At 49.6% G+C, this 20393-nt stretch overlaps 1 protein-coding gene and 1 long non-coding RNA gene across 2 annotated transcripts in view; both read left to right on the top strand.

The window, feature by feature from the left end:
• TNR (tenascin R) overlaps positions 1 to 20393 on the top strand; it is a 406540-nt gene that overhangs the window by 58388 nt on the left and 327759 nt on the right. The window lies entirely within an intron of this gene.
• Positions 14482 to 19097, top strand: LOC144382491 (uncharacterized). Its single transcript, XR_013449488.1, has 3 exons — positions 14482 to 14499; positions 14671 to 14731; positions 18987 to 19097. It is a non-coding gene; the product is annotated as an uncharacterized LOC144382491 (long non-coding RNA).

Genomic DNA, 20393 nt, shown 5'->3' with positions numbered 1-20393 from the left:
TCTATAATTATCTGTTTGCTTGCCATGTTGCTACTAGACTGTGAGCCCCTTGAGCTCAATAACTGTGTTCATCTCAGGCTCCCCAGAGCCCAGCACAATGCCACGCACACAGAGGTTACTTGCTGATGTTTGTTGAATGAATGTAGAGACTTCAACAACGTTGTCTCTGGCTGCTGTCACAGAAGATGCAGCCTTGGCCCGTGGCATGGAAACAACTCTTTCTGAGGGGGACAGAAAGGAGAGAATACCAGCAACTCAGAACTAGCATGTGGGCAAGGAGTTACTGGAAAAAACTAACGGAAACAGGGCCTGGTCCCCACGCCCCTCTGACTTCACAACATGAGAGCAAACCCTCAGTCCTGCCTCTGGATTCTGCTCAGGTCAGCCAGCTTTAAGCATTGCTTGTGGCAAAGGCAAGGCCTCCAGACCCACCCAGTGGAGCTGCCATTTCCTCCTACCTCCCTCTGCTCAGTGAACAAAACCAAACAAACCTTGTGTCTGCAAAGAGAAGAGGCATTTGGAACCTCCAACAATTTCACTCATTCTCATTCTCATCTTCATTCCTTCATTCCTTCATCTAAGCATCTAATGTCCATTTAGCTTCTGCTTTGCTCCTGGTCCCCTCTTGAGCAGCCACACAAAAGGGGATGATGGCAAGCCTCGTCAGAGTTAATTAGAAAGCTCACCATTATTTTCCTCCAGGGCACTTCTCAAAGGCAGGGCTGATTCTGAGGCTCATTCTGCAAGGCTGCAACCCCCGTGGAAGGCGTATGAGCTGCAGGTATGCTTGGCCACTCTGGTCCATCGCCAGGATGAAGGCTCCTCCCTGCCTCAGCCTGGAGTGCCCCGAAGCCCAGCAGAGAGCAAAGTGGAGGGCTGATGTGGCCCAAAGCATCCAGGGCCCAGTTACTGAAATACTAAAATTGCCCATAGGAGTCGGTTTCTTCTCTCTGAGATGCCTGTCTTTGTTCTACCATCACGCTAGGGGTAGAAGCTGGGAGAGTAGGGGAGCTCAGCACTCTGGCCCATCTAATTTAATTTATAACTCATGTCACAGCAGCAATTAGTATGTATTGTTTACATTTCTTCCTAACACGTTCCCCAAATCTCTGGGTGTTTGAGATGGCTGGTGTGTTCACGCCCGACTTGTGGGAAGATGTGAGGGTGTTCTGGGGGAGGGGAGGGTGTGTGGGGGGCCTGGCTTCAGAAGATGGGGAGGGGCAGGGAGTCTTCAGCCTGAGCCATATGGGCTGCATCTTGCTTGAAGCATGGGATCCTGACAAGAGCATCTGCCTCTCATTGTCTGTGGCTCTTGTTTTCTCAGTGCAGGGGAGGAGGGGATTTTGTCAGGACTTCAGTCCCCACCGTTGTCTTCCAAAAAGAAAGAAATCATTCTATACATCCCATGGGAGAGAGGCCTGGGGGTGAGGGATCTCAGCATCTCACAGCTCTGTTTCATTTGGAAGTTAACCACGATCTGCCTATGTCTAGAAGGGTTCTGATGTCAGGGACGAGGCAAGCTGGAGGTTGCCTGGGAGAAAGAAAGGAAGGGAAAGAATATGTTGCTTTATTTTGAATGCTGTGCTTTCTCTATTATAGCACATAGATCTATAGCCTATAGCATTAGAGCTTCCTTTCTGTTGGTGAAAGAGTTGACAGCACTAATGTGGCCTGGACTTTCGGAAAAAGAAGCGTTTGTAACAAGACTGTAATGCGGGGGTGAAGGAAGGGTGGTAGAGCCTGGAGTGGGCAGAGGGGTTCTTGAGGAACTCAAGGTACAAACAGGGCTGTAGGAGACAAGACAAGGCTGCAGGGAGAGGAGAGGGAGGCCCAGGCAGGTGGAGCTGCATACTCTGAGCTCTCTCACACCTGCACAGGGATAATCCAGAGTGCTGGGAATGAGTGTGCAAACGAAGGTTGGTTGGGACTCTCTGTGTTGTATAGTCTTTGAAATTAGTGGTTGGTATAAATTTTAGTAGTGTTTTCTATGACACTTCTTAATGACTCTGGGGTAAGGGTTATTTGTCTTCTATGTTAGATGTCCCCAGGTGTATTGGGAGAGCAGGAGTAGTAAGCAACATTCCATGAAAATAATTCTCCAAAGGATTCCAAAAAAACTTAGGTGGTTGATAAAAATCAACTTCTGGGAGTTGTCTTCCTATGGAAGAACACCCTCTGAGTGGGGTGGTGGGGGCTAGGGGAGGGAAAGAGAGGGAGAGAGAGAAAGAGAGAAAAAATTCAGACCCAGTCACACATCTGGTGGGCAGTAAGTTTCTTGCAAAAGGGACCATATTGCTGATAATCCTACTGCTGAACAGTATATGTTTTTAAGGCCATTTCTCTCATTTCTTCAGGTCCAAATGAAATCTCTGAGCAACACATATGAACCACAGTGTCAGGGGGAATAAAGAAATAGACAGTAAATAGAAAAAAGAATAGGTTTGTTTGAGTAAAAAGAAATAAAAGACAAATGTTAGCTATTTCCTGATGAGATAATTATGGAATTTTGCAGAGGGAGATGCTTTCAGAGATGGTTGGGATACTGGGAGAAGCATATGGATGGCTGATGTAGAGAGGAACCAACTGTCACTTGGCCATACTTAACGTGACATTGCCTCCAATCCCAGGGCATGGACTTTGAGAGTTTTTTTCCTTTAAAGGTCACAAACCAGACCAAGCCAGCCCCATTCCTTTATTCTGTCCCCTTCATGCTCAAGGGCACACATTTGAGAGAATATTGGCCAGGATTCAAGGTCACAGGCAGAATGAAACTCAGGGGCCCACAAGAGGTCAAACCCATGAACTTAACCTTATTCCCACGGTTCTCTAACCAGTGGAATTAACTAGGCAGAGATTGCTGGGAAAGTGGCCTTTAGTGTGACTTGTACATCAGTGTTCAATAAGTATTGTTCACATAGATGAATGAACTGTTAGCTGGAGAAGCAAATCGCGGTGAGAAAGGTCACAGGTCAGTTATTGGATTTGTGATTTATGCGTACGAAGATGACCGGTGAAGTTTTGAGTCCTTTCCTTGACCACCTCGGGAAAAGCAAGCTTGAAGTAAATTGAAGATCAATTACTGAGGGACAGAATGAAATGAGAAGTCCACAGACACGATTCAGAGAGAGCAAAGTGAAGAAAATCCAAGAGAAGAGGGGACCCAGAATTCCAGGGAAAGAGATACCCAGGAATGTGGAGAGTCTGAGAGAATAAGGAGCCAGATCTAATGTAACCTAGAGGGGAGGAACCAGAACTCCTAGACAAAAGAAGAAAACAGGAAAAAGCCAGCAAGGGAGGGTCCAAGGTCTAAAATTCACAGAACTTTAAGTGATCTGGGATTTCCTTCCCAAAGTTCTGAGGAGGGGCAGCATGTGGTGCTAAGATGTGTTATTCCGTAAAGGACCTTCCATGGACAAAGCAGTCTGGGAAACAATGCGCTAGACAATGATAAACAGAGATCCTCCTCACAGACCTCAGAGCCTTTAATATGATCATGTATATGTCAACTTCCATAAGGAAGACACAGTGCTGGCATTTTCCCAACCTAGTTGACAATAGAACACTTTTTTCATGGAGCATTTGACAGAGCAGGGATTCAAAGAGCACACCTCAAGAAATGTTGAATACGCCTCATTCCTACTGGGTCTCTCCAGATTGGGGCAGTGTGGCATGGCAGGAAAAGTGTTAAAAAGGGAATGGAAGTTCTAATCCTCGTCCTTGGCACCCACTACCTGTGTGACTTTGGACATGGTACACAACCTCTCTGGACTTAAGTTTCTTCATACATTACATGATGGTGGGCTAGATGATCTTGAAGTCTTATCCTGCGTTGGGCCTTATCTTGTAATTGGTTCCCTTTGAGTATTTGGAGTCATGTGCATATTATGGGATGGACGAGTGAAATCCATTCATCACTTAATTTTCTGTCTCCCTCACTAAACTCTAAGTTCTGGGAGGGCAGGGTCTACAGTTATTTTATCTGCACTCTTGTAACCATAGCACCTAACCCAGAGCCCGAAACACAGCAGAAGGGCAATACATTTTGTGGAAAGAATTAATGAGTGGCTTCATCTTTGATGAACCATCATGTCATGCCTGCCATGACGGGAGATGGAACGCTCACGCCGGACCTTCAGCCTTCTCCCAGTGGCTGAGTCAGTCTCACGCACACATCCCGCACCAAACTGCCACATTCTCTGGGACCCCATCAGCCAGGCATTGGTGTCCACGGGAGCCCTGGCGCCTCTGGGTCCCCGAATCCTTCCCAATGCAGGAGGCAGGCTCTGGGGAGAGTTAGCATCTCTCTCTCCAGGAGTGGGGTGGCTCCTTCCCCACAGGGAAGGGGGGTCTGACTCCCACAATCACTCGCCTGTTGATGCAGAAGTGTGGAACTCACAAATTGCTTTCTCACAGGACTGGAGCTGCCTGATCACAGAGCTGACTGCTTCATTGTCAGCTTCTGTAGACTTGGTGGCTGGCAGTGAGAATCTATTTTCTCTCACTAAATTAATCACTGTTGGAAGCCGATCTCCTGGGGCTTCCCCAAACCCACACCAGCACACGCTCTCACGTGCCTTCCCCCTTCCTCTGGTGCCACTTGCCTCCCTCGGTCTGCCTGTTCCTTGCTCCTTCCTCCCTTCTTACCATCCTTCCAGCTCTTGGGCCTCAGCTCTCAAGGCAGGGATTTGGGCTGAGGTGGGAGCCAGCCAGACAGGTGCCCTCACAGAAGCGGCCCGGGCTCTGACCGGAAGTCCAGTGTCGGGGCACAAATGCCCGCGTCATGTTGGAGGGGGACACACAGCGGAGGCAGCTCAGGAGCTCCAACTGCCAGCTCACCCTTGGCCACGTTAGGGGCTTTCAGGGTCTTTTCTGGAGGAGGGTTATGGCAGTAGAATCACTCCTTGAGGAAACCTGTTCTAGCAAAAGCAGCTCTGACTTGGAGATAGTGGGGTTGGTCACATCCAGACTAAATTCAATCAGTATTGGTAACACATTGCCACTTATCGCCTGTAAGGAGCTGGGTATTAACCTGATTTTTCTAGGACAAGATTTTATTATCTTTCTTGATTAGACCTCTGTGGGTTCCTTACTCTCTTAAGGGAATAAGCTGTGTGTGTGTGTGTGTGTGTGTGTCTGATATAGACTGAAAACTTGTGTGCTCCCAAATCCATAGGTTAAATCTTAATGCTCAGTGTGATGGTACTAGGAGGTGGGGTCTTTGGGAGGTGATTAGGTCACTACAGTGGAACCCTCCTGAATGGCACTGGTGCCCTTATAAAGGAGACCCCACAGAGCTCCCTCACCCCACATGAAGGGACAGCAAGGAGACAGCATCTATGGGCAGGAAGCAGGCCCTCATTAGACACTAAACCTGCCAAAGCCTTGATGTTGGACTTCCCCACCTACAGAACTGTGAGGAATAAATTTCTGGGGTTTATAAGCCACCCAGTCTATGAGATTCTGTTAGAGCAGCCCGAATGAACAAAGACACCTATTTTAGGATCCTTTGAGCACTGGATGAAGTTGCTCATGTCAACAGAGAAAAAGAGAAGCAGGACCAGCTGTCGCCAGGATACAGACCCGTGTCCAGCTGGTGCTAACCCCTGGCCCCTAAACTCATCCACTCTTCCTGGAAACAGGAGTTTGGACTAGTCTGAGTCTTGTTGCAGACAGAAATGGGGGCCCTACTATTTTGTGGGCTTTCTGTATTGCTCTAGCTACTGGTGCAGTAAGATCTTAAACTTTTGTACAGTTAGAATCTCACTTCTTACAGCCATGTCATTCCATCACTGTGTCTGGATTGTGTAGAGGTTTCTGGGGGTGAAGGGTGCCAGGTGCCTGGGTGGCTCCCTGGTACAGCCCTCTCCTGCTCCCCGCAGAGCCCCAAGCAGCTCACGAGGAAGGGAAGGAAGGAAGCAGTAGACCTGGCATCTGTCTCTCTGTCTCTGGGTGGGCGCTTTAACAAGGCTATTCCTCTGGGCCAGAGTTCCCAGATCATGTCTGGTTCATAAGGACAATCTCAACAGAGCCCATCATTCCATCTTACAAGGGGGGAAGATGGCAGGAGTGGGTGGGCAGGTACTGCCTTCAGGAGAAACTGACATTAATAGAAATCCATGCTCCCTAAGGAAACGGGGGAGATTTAGATGTGGAAAGAGTAGGGGCTCTGGATCCGCCTGAGTGTAAGCATGACTCACCTCTCTGAGCCTCTGTCTTGTCTAGAGCACAGGAATCCCAGTTCCTGCTCTGTAGGGTGGGGAGGATTTAGGAGTTTATGGGTAAAAGTACCTGGGCCCTGGAGAGCCTTGCAGTAAGTGATAGCTCTGATCATAATATTCATAACCACAAGTGAACATTGGCAGTAATTAATACGTTTTAACTTTTTCAACGTGTCCTTATGTTTGTTGCTCCAGGCTCCATTCCAGCACCAAGAGCCTGGTTTAGCAAACTGGAGATTGAAGATACTGAATTCCTACATTTTTCTCAGGATTAAAACCAATCTTAGGCAGCTGGGGGTCTCACCTGATTCAGGAAATATCCCTGGTGACAAACCGAGGTTTAGCAAACAGCACCTGCTCGGTACAAGGACTGTGCTCAGGTTTTGCTGGGTCTCTTGCAGTAGCCATATACTGTTCAGGGAGGGTGGTTAGAGAACAGTGTCAGCCTCAGCTTCCTACCCTTGACCCACCCCAAGATCACGGGAGCCAGCCTGGGAGGGCGATGGGGGGCCTGCAACAGAATGAGCTTCCAGTCCCTTCCCTCCTTCTCCTCATACCCCTCCCTCACTTCCCACTCCTGCCCCTGTTTTTTTCCAAAAAAAGTCATCCAAGTCTATAATTCTGCCCCCATTACATTTCTGCACCTGGTTTAGCAGAGTGTGTCTTCCGCAGGTGTGCAGGTGGGCACCTTGCTTCCAGAGGAAGTCATTTCTAAAGTCTCATATCAGTTCAGGTAGGAAAAGCCTGTACCCTGGATGGCAGGAGAGAGGAGCATGTGAAAGACCGTATGCTCAGGCTCCTCTGGGTCCCGCTGACATCCCCCCAAGTCGGCCTCCTCGCTGCCTCCTTAGAGGTTATTATGACACTGACCTGAGCCTCCTTTCTTCTCCTTCTTGGTTCAGGCTTCCCCTCAGCCAGCTGGGCCGGTCCACTGCTGGGGGCTCTTCTGTCCTTCTCACATTGTATACAACAAAAAGTGTGTCCACCCAAGATAATAAATGTGAAATAGAAGTGGGCTGACCCTTTTCCCACAGTCCTGTCCGTGCCTGCAGCCCCTAAGGTCTTCCTATGTGCAGGGCACTGTTCTAGGTGCTTCCATACTCTCTATAAACAACTCTTCAGGCTTCATGACAATCCTAGGAGGTAGGACTCACATTATGCTCATTTGCAGAGAGGGGAAATGGGTCAGATTGGTTCCTTAACTTGCTGGAGGTCACGCCACTAGAAATTAGTGGCACCAGGATTCAAACCCAGATGGTCTTGCTCCAGGGTCCATGCTCTTTCTTTACACAAGAATGCACACAAGACAGACAAGCTGCTCTTTTTTCCTGGGACACATGTGGGCTTTTAGTGCTCACTCTCAGGCCCCATGTCATGTGCTCACAGGGTCCCTTTATCCCCCTTATCCCCCCCGCAACCCCGTCCCCTCTGTGCCAGTCCCCCTCCTCTGCATCTTTTCTGCCTAGGCTTGTTGTCTGACTCCCTGGGGCTCTGTCCTGCCTGTCCTGCATTTCTACAGCCCCAGCGCTTTGCCTGGAGCTCTCTGTTTTTCTCCTTGCCTAACTTCCCATCTCCCTTCCCCCTTCCTGGGCTGGATGTTTCAGCTGTCCTGCCAACGTCTCTTCTCTGTCTCTGTCAGTATTTCTTTCTCTCCTTGCCTCTTTCCCATCTCAACACCCTCTGCCTTCTCACTCCCTCCCTGCCACGCTTCTCTTTTGTCTCCCTCTCTTGTTCATTTAGTGGCCCCATTTATTACTTCAGGGCGCAACCAAGAGCATCTTTGTCTCTGTCCCCGCTCCCCGCTCCACCCCCTCCGCCTTCGCTGAAACTCTCAGCTGTAGATGGGAACCAGGTTCAATCCACGCTCTGTTCCTCGCCAAAGAGTAACAATGAACTCAGGAACCACGGAGGCACAAGACAGAGCATCTCTGTATTTCAAGAGACATCCCGATCTCTTGGGACAAAATGACTTCTCTTGGTTTATTTACCAACTCTGGGGCTGGGGAGTGCCCTGCATACAGATGGGGCAGCTGGCTGGTGATTAGGTCCAGTTGGGGGCCTATATGGTTCTCGGTGAGGACCTCCTGTCAGAGCTCAGGCCGAGTTGTGTGCAGGTGGAGGCTGCACAACCACAGGGTAGCTCTGACAGATGGAGCATGGTGGTAGAGGACTCCCTGATTTCATGGAGGGCAGGGACTGTAGACACCATGTCACTTGAGCCCATAACACCCTGGAAGCAGAATGCAGGCCTTCCTGCTCCCTCTGCAGGGTCTAGTGTCTCCACACGGCCCTCCCGTCCAGGGCTGAGATGCCAGGGAACTGTACTCACACTTACTTGCTTGTGCCTTGCCTCTTCCAAGAAACCTTTGAATCATCTGACCTTACTCCAATCCTTTCCTCAGTAGCTCCGCATGCAGTCCTCATCTTTAGTCTATGCCTTGTTGATCACGGTCTGTGACATCATCTTCACAGCTGGAGGGCAGCACCTCACAATGGAACGGACCTGCAATGGGGCATCTCGTCTACCCAATAGAACTGTAGGTATTTTGATGATGGGGATCTTATCTTCTATTAATGTTGTCACTCCCCTTCTCCACCAGCTAGTCTAGCATTGAGCACCTAGTAGGTGTTCAGTAAATATGGGATAGTCCAGAGGGTCTGCACCAGTGCCCTAGTTGCCAGGTCTGGTATCCTGTCCCACGGCTCAGGGAGGATGCATAACGTCTAGCAAGCATCAGAGAGGGAGAGCCCAGCCTCAAGAGTGCTGCAGCTTTGTTCCCAGACACCAGCAGTGTAGGCTGGGGCCATCCAAGCAAGACTGCAAAAAGCCCTCCCTTATTCTACCCTGACCTTTAACGGTCCACTTTATCAATAACAAAATACATAGAATTTGCTGTAAGAGTTCTCTTTTCTCAGTTCCTCCCTCATTTCCACTTCCCTCATCCCTAGTCCTGCCCTTTCTAGCCTGGCTGAGAGTAAGAAAGGAGCAGATTTTGTGTACCAGACTGGGGTTGGGGGAGTAATGGAAGGAACTGCCATGATATCTACCAATCACAAGTGCCACGAGCTGACTCTTAAGTCTTATAATTGATGTCCATTAGGAATAGATTTTCTTTTATGATCTTCTAGAAAAGAATGAACATTTGAAGGTGCCTAATGCATTTCTCTGTGGGGAAGCATTCATTTCTGCTGGCACTTACTCCTAACCCTCTGGTTCTCCCCTCCTCTTTCTCTGCCACTCTTGATCTTCCTCATTGTGCTTAATAAAAATATCTTTGTTTATCTTTCATTTCTGTAGCCCTTTACAGTTTTCAAACCTCTTTCCTATGTATGATTTCTTCCCAGCAATAATCCAGGGAGGTGTGCAGAGATTTTTAATTCTCAGTTAATGGACGAGGTTCAAAAGTGCTCAATGGCTGGGCTAAGGCCACTTTAGCAGCATGTAGGAAATATGCACTTTGTTGGTCTCACCCGAGGCTCCGCCTCCTGCCACAGCTCTGCCTGGGACTCCTTTCTCTCCCTGCCACCTTGGCTTTTCCTCGATGGATCAAGTAGTCAGTCTAGCAACTGTTGGGAGGTTTTCTGCTGCAGTGCAAGTCCTGGGACATGGTGGGGGGAGGGCCTGACCCCAGAGCCCAGAGGGGGTGATGTGCTCTGACCAGCTGCCCCAGCAAGGGCATGAGTTTTCCCACCTTCTGCTGCAAGAGAAAAACCACAGTTTCAAAGAGGGCCACTTTGTTCACCTCCTGGAAGCAGGCAATGGAGGGAAATCAAAGAGAGGCACCTAAGATGCCAAGAAGAAACACTAGAAGGCCTTGCCGGATGGAGTCCGGCCACACTTCTGAAACTCTCGGCAGCCCTGTGTGCTGGAAAGCCGCGGGGTTTTTCCTGACATGAGTATGTAACACTTCCACATATGTTCGAGGTCCTGGGAAATGCAAGTGCCCTACAGATGTAAGGAATGGTTCACTTGCACCGAGGGTAGACAAGCAAAGACGGGAGGGAGGGGACACTTCCTCTTCTGCTTGCTTTTCCTCCTTTCCAGCTGTTTTGTTTGTTGCTAATGTGTCCTCTGGCCTTTCCAGCTATGGTGTTCACCATTAGTCTCTTCTGAGTCCTATCAGGAGACATGTCCTTTGTTTCAGTCCCAAAGAGAGAGGCCCTGCAGGCACACAGCCAGGTCTGCACGGCCTGCCCCACATGCAGATCCTGAGGCTCCCAGGGGAGTTACGAGCTGCCCCCGCTTCTCCATCAGTGGCCAGTTAACCACCCCCAGGCCTCGAAACCCTGGAGCTCAGTGGATACCATGAGGGCTGCGTCCTGCCCCCAGGAGCTGACGTTCCAGAGGCTCGGCCTTCCCTCTCCTGAGACAGAAAGTAGCTCAGTCCCACCCACCCACCTCCGGTCTGCCATGGGATTAATGCAGACAAATGGTGGCTGAGCCCTGGGTGAGATATCAAGTAGCTCAGAACTGCTAAATCATACCTTTCTTGCCCTAATCTTATCACCTGCCATTAAAGATCAGAATATGAAAGCCCCACATTTGTAAAGCTCAGCACAGTACCTGCCACTGTTCTGCAACAGAGACACACTCAAAATAGTTCTCCTTCCCAGCAGTTACTATGGCACCATGCAGATCAGGGATTAATACTCCCCCCACTCCACCCCCTTTGAAAGTTAACCCTGACACTGAGCCCTCCCTTTTGCCTCCACCCACAACCGATGCCATGTCAACTGCATCCAGAGTTTCCAAGGCACCTTTCCTTCCCTATGGTTGACACTACTCACCCCAGAACCCAGCCCAGGACCCTGCCTCACACCCCTCCCTCCGCTCCCATGCATGGGGCCACCTGCCAGAGAGCTAGGGCTCCATCCTATCAGGGAAGTAGGCACTTAGACCTCAGGAGGCCGGTGGGATGTCCCTGCTCGGACAGCAGCAGTGCCTGGCAGGGGACAAGCCTCTGTTGCAGACAGGAAGGATGCCCACTGACCAGTCGTGCCCCCCCACCCCGGTGTTCCGTGATGCACTGTATTTGCATATTGGTGGTGGTGATTTCATCTCTGTGTGTGTCTCACGTGCATGGGCGCACACTTCTGCTGGGTGGACCCGCGGCGACCCCGACATGCTCAGGCGGACAGCGGTGTACACTGCACATTCACGCGATACTTTTGGCCTTGTACCTGTGTGGTCGAGGGGCGTGATGAATGTGATATTTGTGTTCCAACTCCTCTCTGCAGGATACTGGGGGTCCAGAAGGGTGAAGGGGCCTGCGGGCCCTGGGCTGGCAGCACAGAGCCAAGCTACCCTCTGTGAGGCAGTTTCAGTAAGCAGGCTTGTAACCCTTGGCGGTTGTCTATACAGCTTTGGACGATCCACAAAGCCCGGTTTGCTCAGGCATTGCTAACAAGCCGGCGGCGACAAGCCGATGAGTACAATGGGACCAAACGAGAGGCTGAGAAGCGAGGTCCTTGTCCGCCTGGCTGCTCGGCAACTTGTCGACATCCTGCTCCTTCCTCTGGAGCTTGATGCAATCCCTGTGTCATATGTCTGGAATCCCTCACCCTGAAAAAAATAAAAACAAGCCCGATAGTCCTTTCCCAGCTCCAACCACCCCATCTCTCCAAACTACACTCCCTGCTCGAAGCTCTCCCCACTTTCACTCTTTCTGAGCTGCCACCGAATTAGTTTAGTCACATTCTTAATTAACTGTGCTGGTAAGAGCTCTATTAGGTATTAAATGTTTGTCACAATCCAATTAAAAAATCCATCACAGCAAGACAGGTTCTCCGAGGCCCAGCAGATTGATTGGTTGTCCTGGTGCTTTCCTCTCTGCTAGGGGACAGGGAAGAGGAGCGGAGCCCAGGAGAACAGTGTGGCAGGTGGGCTCAGAAGGCAGGGGCTGCTCGGGAAGTCCACCTGGCCAGGTGCAAGGACAGCACAGTCTGAGCATCCCTAATGCATGGAGCACTCAGACTACCGTGGGGTGACCAGCTGTTCCAGATTATTCAGGACTGTCTCAAAGGGGGGTGGCTGGCCACTAGCCTACAGCGTCACAGCTTCCCCTGGCCCCACAGGGCAGGGAGGTAAGGCCAGTGCGGGGGGGTGCGTGTGTTTGCGTGGACACACTGGCGTTGGGCTGTGCGAGGAGGGGGAGGGGCAAGATTGAAGCTGAAGTCTGGTGGGAAGCTTTTTGGCTCAAGTATAAAGAATGAAATTTGATGGAGTTGGGCTGTGGTTTCCAGGGGTCCAGCTCTAGGCCAGAGCTGCCATTCAGAACTGTGTCTTTCTATTTCATTTTAAAGAGACTTGCTCAGGAGGGGAGCGATCTCTGCTAAAAGGAAAAGAAAATGTGCATTCATCCCTAGATCCCCAAGTTTCCTTCCTGCAGTTCCTTGGCCCTTTCTCCTTTCCCTTTAACCTTTCCCAGGGTGTAAGCCCTCCCTTCATCTCCTCCCTAGCCAGGCTGGACACACACAGGGCTCCTTGCTGCCGGCCAGTTCGAGACTCCCCCGGTTCCTGGCATCTACACCATGTTTCCCCCTGCCTCTTGGCACCAGGATGGAGAAGAGAGGGGGCACTCAGCTTTGTTACTGCAGAGGTGGGCTCCAGGGCGAGACAGTGAAAGGGGGAGCTTGGGCATCTGTGAAGGCCAGTGTGTGACCGCAGTAAATGCAGTATGCAACCCAGCACTCCCCCGGCTTAATCATGTCTTGTGCTTTGCCACTTCAAGTGTCCTGATGTGTTTTCTGAGTATCTTGTTCTTTGGACGCCTCTTCTGTGGCTCTGTTAACTAGTGATAACCATAAAATTATTGCTTCTTATTATGATTGTCCTGCCAAAAATGTCTTTTCCCTCTCCATTCTTTCTAATTCTACCCTCCCATACTAGCATATCTTAAAATCCAACCTTCTAAGAAGGCTGTCTGGATTTATCTGGACAAAGGGAAGTGTTTGCTCACTCGGTTGTGAGGTAAGGTGCAGAAAGCTTGTCTCCTCCGATGGTGCACACTCAGCGCACAGCTGGGAGCTGAGATTCACAGGTGGCACTGCAGAGCATTTGTTGATTGACTAAACGAACGAGTTCACATTCACAACTCTCCTTTTTACTCTCCCAAGGCCCCAGATATACTTGTCCCTTTGCTTCCACATAAAGCAGATATTTAACTATTGATCAACACCTATGCGTTCTTCTGAACGCTTCTGCATTCTCTATCAGACACTTTGTTTGCCTGAACTTGTAAATCCCGGAAGGGTGGGACCCCTGTCTGTTTACTTGTCTCCCCACGAGCCTTGAAGCCATGCTAGTTCTCTGGACAGATGACAGTTCTTGGTGCTGGCCCTTCATTCTCTCATTTGGCTTCTAACCATCTACCAAGAGCTTTCTCATAGGCTAGGATGAACTCAGGCTTGAGGGATCAGGAAAGAAATGTCACATTCTGTTTTTCCTTCCAAGAGCTTGCAATCTGGTCGAGGCGACAAGAGGTTCGGAGGAAATAGTGAAGTTGCCAATCAAGGCAGATTTGAATTAAGGACCCCCAGAGAATGATGGGGACGCACATGCTTTAGGAACCCAGAGACAGGTTGAGGGCTTCTGGGTCCAGTGGTCAGAGGACATTTCCCAGCCTGAGCTGGAACTTGGAAGGTGGGAGGCCCTGGGCAGTGCTGGGCAGGGGACTATTTCCAGGCTGAGGGAATAGCACGAGATATGCAGACTTGGAATCAGAAATAAGTGTGTTGATTGTGGGGAAAGAATGGAGACTAGCTTAGTGGGAAGCAGCATTTCAGAGGGCATTTCAAAATTGAAAGGAGAATATGAATGGAAGCTGATGACAATGATAAATCAGACCCAAACCCTGCAGGATGCACCTGTTTCATCCTCCTTTGCAAACCTGAGCTAGCTGGGAACCCAGGGTCACCTGACATGGGGAAAGGTTTGGAAGGTTCTCAAGTCTTGCAGGAAAAAGGAATTGTGTGGTAACTTGTGACCTGGTTAGAATTCAGCTCTCTGAATTCATGGGGTTTGGGCCTGGGTACAGTCTGGCCTCCCTGAGAAGGCATGCAGAAGCTGCCTTTGGAGAGGGGCGGTGACAGGCTGTCAGCCAATGGATATTAAATGACAAAGACAATTTATCCCCACTCAGGCAGAAGAGCAACACTTAGGATTGCCCTACCTTCTACTCACTGCACGAAAAAAATAAAATCAAGTGATTGAAGTCAGCGCATCTCTTCCCTTATGGCAGCACCGGTTCCTGGATTGTCCCAACTCAGAGGCCAAAGGCAGGTGGGTTGCCGAATAAGGAAGCCAGACCCATGAGAAGCTCCTTCCCATCCACACTGGCCACAGGTTAAGGCTGGGGGATGGGAACTGGCAGAGTGGGGAGGGGGTGGGGCGCAGGGCAGGCAGGGAGCACTGACACTTGACCTGAGTTATTTCATTGGCTCTTCACAACAGGTCTGTAGGAAGGTGTTATTATCTCCATGTTACTAATGAAGGAATCGAAGCTGCGAGATAGGTAAAGTCCGAGGTCATTCTGTTTCTGGAGCGGAAGTCCGAATCTTTCCATCCATCTCTAGTCAAATATTTATTGAGGGTCTCTTAGGAGCCATCCACTGTGCTAGGCCACTGCGCTGATGCCCTTTAGTGGGAGATCAATATTCCCTGTCACACACACATGTATAGTTCTCAGGCTTCTTTGGATAAGGAGAGTCCATGATGAGGCCAACAGATCTGTCCAGGACTGCCCTGAGTACTTACTTTGCTACCAGCACAAGCATGTTTCTGGGTCTAGTAGGATCAGGATCTAGAGATGGGTCCTCTTTAACCCCCTTGTAGGGTTGCCAGATTTAGCAAATAAGAACACAAATTTGAAGTTCAGAAAAATGACTAATTTTTTTTGTATAAGTATATCCCATGTAGTATTTGGGATATACTTACACTAAAAAATCTGTTGTTTATCTGAGATTCAAATTTAACAGGGTGTCTTCCCCCCCAAGGCTATACTAAAAATAGGACTTTAAAGTAATAATATTCAAATATAACGATTCCTATTTAAGACAAACACTGCCCTCCCAAATAAGTGACTAGGCCTTGGGGAAGAGGTATCAAGGAGATGAGGCCATTGTACCTCGAGTACCCCAGCTGTGTCCCTGCTGCTAAGAAAAGGTTCTACTGCCATTGGACACTCAGTCACACCTGAGCTTGATGATGGTCAGTTCTTCTTGTTCTTTTTTTTTTAATTAAGTTTTTTATTTTAATTCTAGTACCATTAACATACAGTGTAATATTAGTTTCAGGTGTACAAGATAGTGATTCAGCACTTCCTTCCATACATCACCTGGTGCTCATCATGCTAAGTATACTCTTTAATCTTAATAGGGTATCTTTTTATCTGGCAACTTTATCTCTCTGTCACCTGTCACTGTCACAACACCCAGTGCAGGACATCTCCCTGTCCATGCAGGAGTCCAGGACAGCTGGTGGAAATGCCAGGGGGACTGAAGAGCCTCTGCCAACTGAGGAGTCGGGGGGCCCCCACACTCCCTCACTCTTGGATAATCAGTGCCTCTCAGTGTGGCCAGCGTTTCCACAAAACAACAAACCTGCCTGGTTGTGCAGTGTTGGCTCCTGGGTGGGGCTCTGCTCCTGCTTCTCCCGGCTCCCAAGAACTGGGCAGGGGCTGCTCGGGGAGCTCAGTGGGCTCTCTGTGAGGAGGGCCACAGACCCCTCAAATGACATGCTCAGCATGCCCAAACTGACCCATCATCGTTTCCTCAAACTCCCACTGCTCGCCTCATTTCCTATATTAGTGAATGGGCTCACACACGCTGGACTTTGGCCACTCTCTCTTTCTAAAACATCCCCAGATATTCAGTAACCACCTGCTGTCTTTCTCCCCCTTTATGTCTCCATCCTGTCCTTCTCTGCTCATGTGCAGGCCGAGCCTCTGTTCCAGCCACCATCATCCCTCACTTGAATGATTGGAATAGCTTCTAACTTATGTTCCTTCTCATCCAACAACTATGGAGGGCTCTCAGGGGGGATTTTCCAAGATGTAAAGCTGATTTCTCTGCTCGCCTGTATCCAGATTGTCATTGGCTCCCCATTAAAAGAGCACTGAGATCCTTAGCATGGCATACAAAGCTTGATGATTTGTACCCCCCTTACCACTTTCAGACCCATCCCAGTGCTCATCCATGTCCCTCTCTCCACTCGCCTGAAACCACTGCACTTTCCCAAACACATCATGCTCTGTCCTTCAAAATTCTACTCAGTTGTCTCTTCCAGGAAACCTTCTGTGGCTCAGGGGTGATATAGAAATTCCTCTGGGTTCTCCAGCACCCTGGGCAGCATGCTCAGCTAATCACATATCACACTGTTCATGGAATAAGTACATGGCAAGTAACTACAAGATTGAAAACTTACTTATTTACCAACTCTCTGAGTTCATAAAAGGCCAATCTAAGCTAAAACCACTTCCTTTTCCCTCTGTCTGTTCAGATGCAACCTCCTTCCCCTCTTTTTTGACTGCCTTTAAAAAAAAAAGATTTATTTATGAGAGAGAGAGAGAGAGAACAGGATGGGGGAGGGGGAGAGGAAGAGACAGAATCTCAACCAGACTCTGCGCTGAGCACAGAGCCCAATGCGGGGCTTGATCCCACAACCCCCTCGATCATGACTTGAGCTGAAATCAAGACTCAGACATTTAACCAACTGAGCCACCCAGGAGTCCCTCGACTGCCTTTAATGTGAGGCAGCAGGACCCACAGCTCACCAGATATCTCATACCAGGCTTCATGTTTTGGATTTGAGACTCTCAGACCCTGAATGCTAGATCCTAATGTTATTGAAATCCCCAAATGGGCTTTGATAGTTCTCAGGGGTTAATGACGTAACCAGCTTTGTGCCCCTAGAGATAGGAAATATTGCTGGGGCAGAGGTTGCAGTATAAGTAAAATGAATTTCATGACCTCAATCTGGTGCCTATGCAGATATTTCCCCATACTCCTGAAACTCTGAGTGGCTTGTCACTGTTGGCTGACTGTACCCAGGAGAGAGGAGAAGATCGCTGGAGAATCTGTGTAGGGTGGACTGGAAGGACCAGGAGGCATTGTGCTGAAGAGCAAGGGCTAGTCCTATCCCTGAGATTGTATCTTTTCCAAGTGCTGGAAGGCAGATGCTGGGAGAGTCTCTGCTTCTGAGCAGGAGATGCCCAGATGCAGGAAAGGCTAGAGGCAATGGGTCATTCTTTCTGAGAGCATTAAGCCAATGACTCAGATTGCTGTGTTCTAGGGAACCAGCCCACCCTCCTCTTTTCTTGCCCACCCTAAAGTCTCATCTCCACAGCCAACTGTAAGACTCTACATCAAAGATCTGTGTGTGGGGCGGTCTCCTCTCCCCTCTCACAGCTTACTCCCTCCCCTCCAGAACCCAGCTCAGCCCGTAGCTATTAACATTAACACTTCTGTACAGCCTCTTTTCAAAAACTTAACTCAGGTTTCTAGTAGAAAAAAATCCAACTGGGTAATTCCATACCCTATGACTGGAGCTCCTATAGTTTTACTAAAAAAAAGATTAATTGTTTTACCCCTGAACCAGGGTGTAGTGTGCTCTGTGGAAGGGTGCAGAAGTAGAGCACAAGGAGACCCCACAGTGTTAACCAATGCATGGCTGCCCCATTTTATGTGGGGGATGGAGTATGGATTTGGAGGGCAACCAGGAGTGAGATTAGACAAGCTTTAGGATTTTCATTTAGCAACCATGCTAAAATGCCAAGCACTGGGCTTGGCAACAGACCTTTACAGAGAACGTTTCCGACTCTCAAATACAAGGTAGAGGGGGTTCCAGCCGAAGCAATAATTACAGTGGTTACTGCATTTTATCTTTCAAGCACGTTACTGTCATTATCTCTTTAGCACTCACAACCCCAGTGAGATAATGATCACTTACTGCTGTCTGCTGAGAAAATGTGGGGAAACTGAGGTAGAAGCTGGTGTGCCAGCTTCTGATTAAGCGGGAGGGCCATGGGAGTGGCTGGGCAAGCTCTTGGGAGGGGCTGGCCCTCGTGCAGGTCTCCTCAGCCCTGGGAGCACCTGTGTGGCAGAGGATCAACACTTCGGGACTGAGCACGTGGATCTGCCATGTCAGAGAGGCTCTGTGCACCAGGTCGAGAAGGCTAGGGCAGTGGAAGGAGTGCAGGCTTTGGGGTAAACAGACCTGAGTTCCAAATTTCCACCCTATCTCTTGCCATCTGCATGGGTCTGTGTGAGTCACTTGCTTCTTTTAACCTCAGACGTTCACTTTTAAGTAGGAGGTAGAGTTACTTTCTTTGTAGAACTGTCCAGATCATTAGCGAGAATACATGTAATATTAACACAGTGCCGGTCACGGTATGTGTTCAATAAATGCAATTATTATGCTGATTATAGCCATGTCCAGTGTAGATCCCTGACTTTCTGAGATGCCAGGTGGCAGCAACCATGACAGCAAGATGTGTTTCTCCCTTTGCACTGTCCCGGGGCAATGACGTCCCTTGGCCAGGGTGGGCTGCATGCCAGGACCCAGTGGGCAAGCCTCAGAAGGGCCGGGGTTGGGTTGGGGGGCAGCAACACAGTGGTTAGCAGGAAGCAGACACGTCCTGACGGCGACACAAGACAGCTCTCCTCAAACGACCAACCTGTAAGTCACTTGATCACTTAAACTGAGGTCCAGCAAAGGGTGGTGGCTCCCCGTCCCCCTGTGTGCCTCCTATTCTCTCTTCTTTTCTCCAGTAAGATGCCTCATGTGTTCATTTCATTTGGACAAACCTCTTTGCTACACTGTGCACAGTGAGACATGCCTCCAGCGCCCTTTCCTATGAAGGAGGACCCTGAATCTGCTCCTGGGAAGGCAGTTCCAAAGACATGGGTCAGACCAGTGTTTTTTAAATGTGAATAATAAGTGTATAATCACCTGGAGCCTCTGGATTCAGTAGGTCTGGGGCAGGGCCTGAGATCTGCATTTCTAACAAGCTCACTGGGGATGTGGATGCTGCTGATGCTGCTGATCCATGGCTGCACTTGGAGTAGCCGTGATGGATGGATTGGGTCTCCTTGGCCAATCTGCTGTTAACTGGTGCTCTCTCCCCAAGTTCCCTCAGTTTGTCTTTCCATTCCCACAGCTAGCGTGGCCAGATCTCTCTGCAATATACAAGAAAGACGTGCCTGACCAAGAGCGTGTGGGCAGGCAGGAGGGCAGAGGGCATGCAGGGACAGTCAGGCCGGGGTGTTAGGGGAGGGAAGTAGGACTTGGAGCTCTATGTGTAGAGCATCTTGACCATCACCAGCTGCCAGAAGCTTCCTCGATGATGCTCTCTTCTCTCTCTGCCTCACCTCCCCTGTGAGTTGGGGTTGCCTTCTCAGCACTTCTGTATGGGAATTCCTTGTTTATTTGTGTGTCTCACCAACTAGACTGAGAACCCCTCGGAGAAGGACCTTATTCAGCATTGTGTTCCCAGTATGTGGCATAATGCTCAGCACATAGTAGGTGCTTAAGAAATGTCCACAGATAAATAAGGAGGGCTCATTCACATACAGGCAGGATGGGTGTCACTTCCTGGCTCTTTATTCGCCTATACTCTGTGAATATTTATGAAACATGAGAGGTGGGCTGAGATCCATCGCAGAGGCCAAAACATGGTCATTGCTGTTGCAGGGTTTCCTGGCCATGGGGAGACTTTTGGTCCATGATGAAACGTCACACAGAGCAGAGAGCTAAGCGTTGTGTTGTGGGGCTCTCAGCCTGGAAGAGCACAGAGGATGGAGACACAAGATCTAGCTTGAGGAGTGGAGGAAGAGGACATGATCCAGGCCTTGAAGGATGGGCAGGTTTTCAAAAGGTGAAGAAGGATGGGGAGGGTCATTCAGGAAGAAGGAACAGTGTGGTGACAAGCATAAAGCTGGGTCAATTTTGATTCAAAAGCAGGGCAAAGGTTTGAGATGTGAGTATTCTGTTAAGGGCAAGCTCAGGCCCAGCCAGCCAGACCCCCCTCCTGCCAGGAGCAAGGAAGCAGGCTTTCCTGATGACGTCCTTGACAGCATGCACCTCCATTTCCTGATTTCCCAGCTAACTAGGTTAGGAACGCCAGGCAGCCACAAGGAGCTCTCTGGAGCCATTAGAATCCAAGACGAGGATGGAGG

Source organism: Halichoerus grypus, chromosome 7 (genome assembly GCF_964656455.1).
Source record: "Halichoerus grypus chromosome 7, mHalGry1.hap1.1, whole genome shotgun sequence".
Taxonomy (NCBI): Eukaryota; Metazoa; Chordata; class Mammalia; order Carnivora; family Phocidae; genus Halichoerus; species Halichoerus grypus.
The sequence above is the reverse complement of the archived record's forward strand: the minus strand, read 5'-3'. Positions and strand labels throughout refer to the sequence as shown.